General features: G+C 39.0%; 1 long non-coding RNA gene across 1 annotated transcript in view; it reads left to right on the top strand.

Moving 5' to 3' along the window:
- The first annotated feature begins 338 nt into the window (after positions 1-338).
- LOC126389123 (uncharacterized) overlaps positions 339-7073 on the top strand; it is a 29141-nt gene continuing 22406 nt past the window's right edge. The window contains exon 1 of the long non-coding RNA XR_007569813.1: positions 339-557. This is a non-coding gene — a long non-coding RNA (uncharacterized LOC126389123). The remainder of the gene's footprint in view (positions 558-7073) is intronic.

Genomic DNA, 7073 nt, shown 5'->3' with positions numbered 1-7073 from the left:
AAGTCAAACTGCAGTAGTGTGAATGCAAATCGCTGCTTAACATTTCTTAAGGAGATATGCAGCATATAGGGGATGTAAAGGCGCAACAGCATACAAAACAGATCCCTTGTCTGCTAATCCATCCCTACCCCCTATTTGTCCATTTCCTTCTCATTAAGCTTGATTTCCCAGTGGAAAATGGGCTGTGGGTTGGCATTTGTCATTGTTGATTGGTTGCCAAGTTTAAAGAGGGTGGGTCTTACTTAATGTGAACAGGCCTGAGGGTAGATGCCTGAAGAGAGGAGCGAGAGTATCAAAAACAGAGAGGAGAGTAACGTGCTGCTGAAAGCGCAACCATGATGGACAATGAATGATAACCCAGTCCTGGAGTATTTTGGTTTAGTTTGTGTCTGCGTCTGTGTTAAACGTAGATGAAGTTGAGTGTGAGGTTAACCCCAGAGGGGGACCAGAGCGCACCTGAGCAGGTTGGCCCTTCCAGCTACACAGTCAAGTTAGCAGCACTGTGGGGAATAAGTGGAGCAACTGTGGACAGCAAATTGAGCTCACCGGGATTTCAGGTGAGGCCTGCATCCTTTTCTTGTTGAGAGGCAACAGAGGAATTTGACGTGTGTGGCCTGTCAATAGCTGACACAGCAATTAAGCTTAGTGGTAATTAAACTCCATAGATTTAAAAGTTCAGTCTGCAGTCCTGAAGAAATATAGCTGATTGCTGAGTCTCATTACCAGCTCATCAAATACCAATGTCCTTGGGTTAGTAGTTGGACCGAACCACCAACCCAAAGCATAAGTATTTGAAGACCTGGGAATGAGACTCAACAATCAAACACCTTTCTCCAGAACTGCATCCTGAACATTTAACAACAGATGATTGTACCACTACTACCTGTGCTGTGACAGGGCTTAAAGAGAACAATGAGTTTGGTTGTTGCTGATGTGGGTTTCCGTTTAGGGATATACATCATTTTGTTCCAGAGATAAAAAGAAATTAATAATAAAAGGTACTGCATAATGATTTCTGAACTAATTGGGGCACAGTTACAAATATACTCAAGAGGATTAAACTCTAGTACCTCATTCTGCATTAACACAATATTGAATTAATTCATTTAAGAGAAAAAATGTTTCACAGTCTTCTTCACCTGCTTTACAATTTAAGTAACAGTTTGGATTCAATTTTTGATATCAGCATGTTGCTAACCCTCATGGTAATGAAACCAAACAATATGTTGTCAATTTCTCTACATAACTGTCAGACTCTCCTAAATAATCAAATCTGGCAATCCAGGGTTCCTTCACATTTTTGCCAATAAATTTTCAACATTTCCCATAACATTCTACCCCATTTCTATCACTTTAAGTATTAAAAAACATTTAGGCAGATCATTGGATGCTGCAATGGATTGATTGAGTATCAGTTGAAGTTGTCTTGTAGCTACACCGATGCTCGCTGTAATGGCAAAGGCAATAAGGTTATCTGGCCTGGCTATGGCAGGCGTGAAATATGCCCCAAAGTTTGCAGTCTGCTGAGCAGCCTTTTCGTTGCCTTGATGCTTTTCTGCTTTAGCATGGCTGACCAGAGCTGCTACACCATGTTGCCATCGTCAAATGTTTTGGTGCAGAGCCTACATGCAGCGTGGCTAGGATCTGCCATGAATCATAGGACCACTTTAGTCAAAGGAAATTTTATTTCCATCTGCAGTATTACATTTGGCAGTATGTCTCTGTTCTGCGGCCTGTCTGCCTTTCCTAGGCCTATGCAGAAACCCTCTTTCATGTGCCTATGCAGAAAGCCTAAGGTGGAGGGAGCACACCACCCTGCCCTTCCATGCACCTACATTGAAAGCCTAAGGCAGGGAGAGCAGCAGCAAAGACCCCCCAGGAACAGAACAGAGCAGCATCAATGACAAACAAAAATGACATTAATAAGTCAGACACAGCATGAAAAGAAGGAGCTGGGGGGGAAGCAGGTTGCAAAGCGGCTTGCAGAGGGAGCAGCAACAATGGGCAAGCCAGAGCAGTTTAAATAGGGCGCCCTGAATGAGATTAGCCAATTGGTTGCATAGAAAGGACTAGGGCTGTACCCAAATATTCGGATATTCGAATATTCGTTTCTATGGGTAGGTATTCATTATGAAAATTTGGTATTCGATATTCGTTTTTTTATTTACTTTTTTTTTTTTTTTAATTTATTACAGCACAGAGTGTCTGCCAGCAACCAATTACTTGCAGAGGCTTCCTACAACTTGTTTCAACGGTTCCGATTTAATCAGAAGACAAATTAAACAGGATGACTAACCAATGTGAAAATCAAAAGAAAGCATAGAATAATGTACTGAAGGAGACTGTTGTGCCATCACAATTTTTTGTGGTTTGAGAACAAAGATCTGGTCGCCGCTGTGCAAAACTCCGCAATACAATTAGGTCCAAAAAAAACCCGGAGGACGTGAATTCTGCTGAAGGTCCGAATGTAAAAAAAGGTATTCGGGACAGCCCTAGAAAGGACTCATGTGATCTATCAGCTGACTCCCGTCCATCAATCAGCTGCTCCATCAGTTGATTGAGCTGTTTGAGATCAGCTGATGTAGCTGGGATGTGAGCTGAGCTTCACATCGTGTCCTGCCTGAACTAACGCTAGATTTTGAATTACTGTAGTAATACAGGGAATGTTTTTTGCGTAACATTAGACATGTTGGGGATTTTCTGAACATAATCTAAACAATAGCCCAAACAATACACATTCAAAACGTTTCCAAAGCATTGTGTATATCAAAAGATTTCCAGGCCTAAAAATGTCATAACTTTTCTAGGAATTTCAGGACCGTGAGAACCCTGATAATCTCTGCTTCAGTCAAACAGCACATTACTGCAGGCTGCAGCTGGTGCACAATAGAGTCATCAGCTCTTTTGTTTTGCTTAAACATCTCCTACCAGTGAACAAGAATTCATTAGCTGTCTTTCAATTATCTGTATATTAAAGTACATGTATATGGATGTGAACTTTTAGTACCATTTCTATTCAGCACACACTGTCTGACACTGCTACATAAAAGTCCCGTGATAAAGCAATGTGTAAACAAAGACCAAATGACTGTATGAGGGCAATTTCTCCTTCTAATTTATAGGCAACAGTCCAGCTGCTCACACAGTTTTCTAATCTCATTCTTTAGTCGTTCTCCTCTCCGTCCACAGTACAACCTGTCTGTGTTTTGTGTCTTCCCCCCTCTCCATCCATTATTCTCTCAGCAGTGGGTAATGAGAATGGCAGTAAAATATATAAAACACTAGATTAAAAACTGCAAAGAAATATTTTAGCGAGCCCTTAATGCTTTGTTTGCAGCAAACAAACTGTTTATGTGCTGTGAGGGTGTTTGGGCAGGGGGGAGACACTCTGCAGCGGGGATGGATATATTGATCGTAGCAGGTATAAAACACATCATCCTGTTGTCAATGGTAACACAATCACACTGTCTCTCAGATATTAATGACACCAAACAGTCTGAGGTTTTACTGCAATTAAATTAAATTGAAGAATTTCCTGAGAAGACACAGAGAAGATCAATGCTCTTCTCAACCATATCCATCCTCTTCTGGCTCAACAGGCACCAGCAGCACCTCTGGTATTTTACCCACAATGAGAGACGTGAACTCAATAAACTCAACTTCTGGTCCTTTGAACGGATTGAATTACTGTGTGGTTCAGTAATGCTAGACCTATTCAACCTGGACTATTGTACTATAAGTAGTATTTAATTTGCCTATTATTTACCTACTTCAATAACCAAATCAAATTAAACAGAGACAAGGCTTTGTGGGCCATTCCACAATCTAAGCTGAAAACCAAGGGTGACTGAGCCTCTTTTGTTAGGGCCTCCACACACTGGGACAACCTCCCTGAGGAGGTCAGACTGGTGAGTTCCTTCTCCTCGTTTAAATCCCACTTAAAAACACAATTTTATAAATGTGTTTTCACAAGGTTTATGGCGTGGACACACTGTTATCTGCAGGACACTTCTACAAACCTCTTTCTATACATAGGCATTCCTTTAACTTTTGTTTAATTGACTGTTTTATTTATTGTATGAGCCACTTAAGCACATATTTATATTTGGTAAAAATGTTTGTTGTGATATGACGAATCAAATATGTTGCATTTTAATGGGTTTTTATTGGCACACCCATTGGCCAGGTCTCTCTTGTAAAAGAGCTTATCCCTTACTTAGAATACAGGCATAAGTTATTTACAACAGGTATGGTGCCATAAGGCAGTATCTAATCAGATTATTGCTGAGTCCAAGTGGACATTTCTGCAAAATAGAAGGAAAATTCCCATGATGCCTTTTTCAGATATATCATTCACAAAAATGAGACAGACATGAGGTCACAGTGACCTTGACCTATGACCACCAAAGTATTATCAGTTCATCGCTGAGTCCAAATGGACCATTCCCTCAAGGCGTTCTAGAGATATCTTGTTCACAAGAATGAGACAGATGGATGAACAGACAACCCTCCAACGTAATGCCTCTGGCCACAGCTGTCACCAGCACAGAGGCATAAAAACGTCTCAGTGCACGGTTTTCACTAAATTCAATATATCACCTGGTTCCAATGGTTATTACAGAAAAAAGTCACACATCACAGTCAGCATGTTCAGCTCAGTTAGAAACATTGTTCACTTCATAACATTTCTGAACCCCAAAGGGCTGCAAGTAAATATTATTTATTATTATCAATTAATCTGCCATTTAATTTCTTGATAAATCAATTCATCATTAAGAAAATAATTAATAATGCCCATCACAACCTGTGCCAAGTCTAAGGTGACATCATCACGACTAAAGTGACTTGTTTTGTAAGACCAACAGTCTTAAAGGACAGAAGAATGTTTGGCATGTTGCTTGAAAAGTAACTCAAACAATTAATAGACTCTCAAAATTCTTGCCAATTATTTTTCTGTCAACTGACTAATCGATGAAATCTTTCAGCTCTACATCATCATCATCATAAAGCTGACGAAAGTGAAATGGAGCTTTATTGGAGAGTACAGTCAAGACGGACTGACACCAAAGGGAACAATGCAGCCTCCCTCCTTTGTGTATGTGCCCCTGTGTGTGCTTCTAGGACAGTCTATAGGGATCACCAATGAGGTCTGTCATTTTATGACTCTAAATTCTAACAGGCCAGTGTGAGCAGGTCAGCTCTTTTACAACAACCTCTCTGAGGCTGGATCCTCCTGAATTATCACTAATCTATCAGAGGGAAGAAGACTGAGGAGGAAAAGTTATGATCGCCGCTCTACAGACTGCAGAAATATGACAGGACATTGGACTGTTTCAAATACCTAGACACCATACTTTTACTAGAGATAAGAGAGTAAACAGAAACCAGCAGCTATGATAAAAAATGTTTAGTAATACGAGTTAATTCAAATAAGCAGTGCTGACTTCGTTCTCTGATGATTTTGACATTATGTACTCTTAATCTGATGTATTCAAAGAGAGCAGAGACGCTGCTCCGCTCCTGTAGCGAGATTTAAAATGGAAGAAAAGTTGTGACAGGATTTTGACAGGCATCACAGCTGCGTCAGACTGGAAAAGGTCAGACTTTATCTGGGCTCAGAGGTAACATTTTATTTTAAAAGCAATTTATTTGCCTGTGGTCTGGTTTACACTTCTAAAAGAAAACACACTGAATGAAGATAAACTAGGGAAACACATTTGGGTCAGATTAAAATAGATTCTTTGTTTTTCTCCTTTTTTCTCTCGGTAAACAGGGGAAACAAAACTAAGCTTCAAGCACTTTCAGATATTTTCCAAAGCATGTACAGATCTATCTGTACATCTGGAGATACAGTAAATCTGTTGATTTCATAGACGTAATGCTATAATCACTGACCTATCTCTAATTTTATTAAAAGAACATTTATATTACATTTTTTGTAACACATAAATTGCCTTTGCAGAAGAAAACAGCAGGCTAATCCTGCATTGTGTACTTATTCTTACATACTTTATTATGTAATAAAACACTGACAAGCTGATCAATCTCAAATATCAGGGATTTAAGTTTATTTCCCAGTCAGTCTTTTTTTTTCCTGTGTCCACACATTAAGCCCATGGATGTTTTGCTCAACTCACTTTGGACTTGTAGATGCCTGCACTCATATCTTTCCATTGACTGTGTTTGCGTTCATGGTGCATTTAAATTTACCTTTGCTATGAACACTGTAAATGAAGGCCACATTCATCACACTCTTTATAAAGTAAACTGGCTTTGCAATGCTTGCAAGGGGCATGATTACAGTGCCCATGACATAAATTGCTTTTAAGCCATTTAAGGGGGAGATAAAAACACCACAGGCTTGAAAACAGAAATTAATAAAGAGTAAGGAAAAATGCAGAATGCTTTGCCCCCCTTTTTCTCTGAAACAATGAAAGCACTACATGTGCGTTCACTGTTTCATAATCAATTTTTTGTTGTTTATGGCATTTGCCATAATTAAATTTTTCCATGTTCTTTGAATAGGAAAAAACATCTTTTCATTTTTTATTGTCTGAAAGGCAATTTGAATATATCTGCAATCAAATACTGACATACTGTAGATAACGACCTCGAACATGTCATTCAAATTCAGAAAAAAAAAACAACTAAAAATTGGAACAAAACAAAGGACTATGAGTTGGAAAAAAAAAATCTGCATTCAAAATAAGCCTTTGCTGCTCTAGTCATAATCTTCTCTGCAAGAACAGATGTTAACTATCAGCTATAATTAACTATACAACAACTATACTAATGCATTATTAGGGCTGCCCCTGAATAAGAATTTTTCTAGTTGACCAACAGTCGTCATTTAGGGCCATTAGTCGACTAGTCACCTGCATGTTTATAATATTAATTTAATTATTAAATCATATATTTTGGGCGGGGCAACACAATGGTTTGAGTTCAAGGTGTGAGAAAGACTGGTATTAGTAACACTAACTTTAATTGTTAACACTGTGCTACATTACAGAGAAATACAAAACCGTACTAATGAACCTTCATTAATATAGGCCTATATTTTATCTACAAGT

Source organism: Epinephelus moara, chromosome 4, assembly GCF_006386435.1.
Source record: "Epinephelus moara isolate mb chromosome 4, YSFRI_EMoa_1.0, whole genome shotgun sequence".
Lineage (NCBI taxonomy): Eukaryota > Metazoa > Chordata > Actinopteri > Perciformes > Serranidae > Epinephelus > Epinephelus moara.
This window is presented reverse-complemented; position numbering and strand designations above follow the sequence as displayed.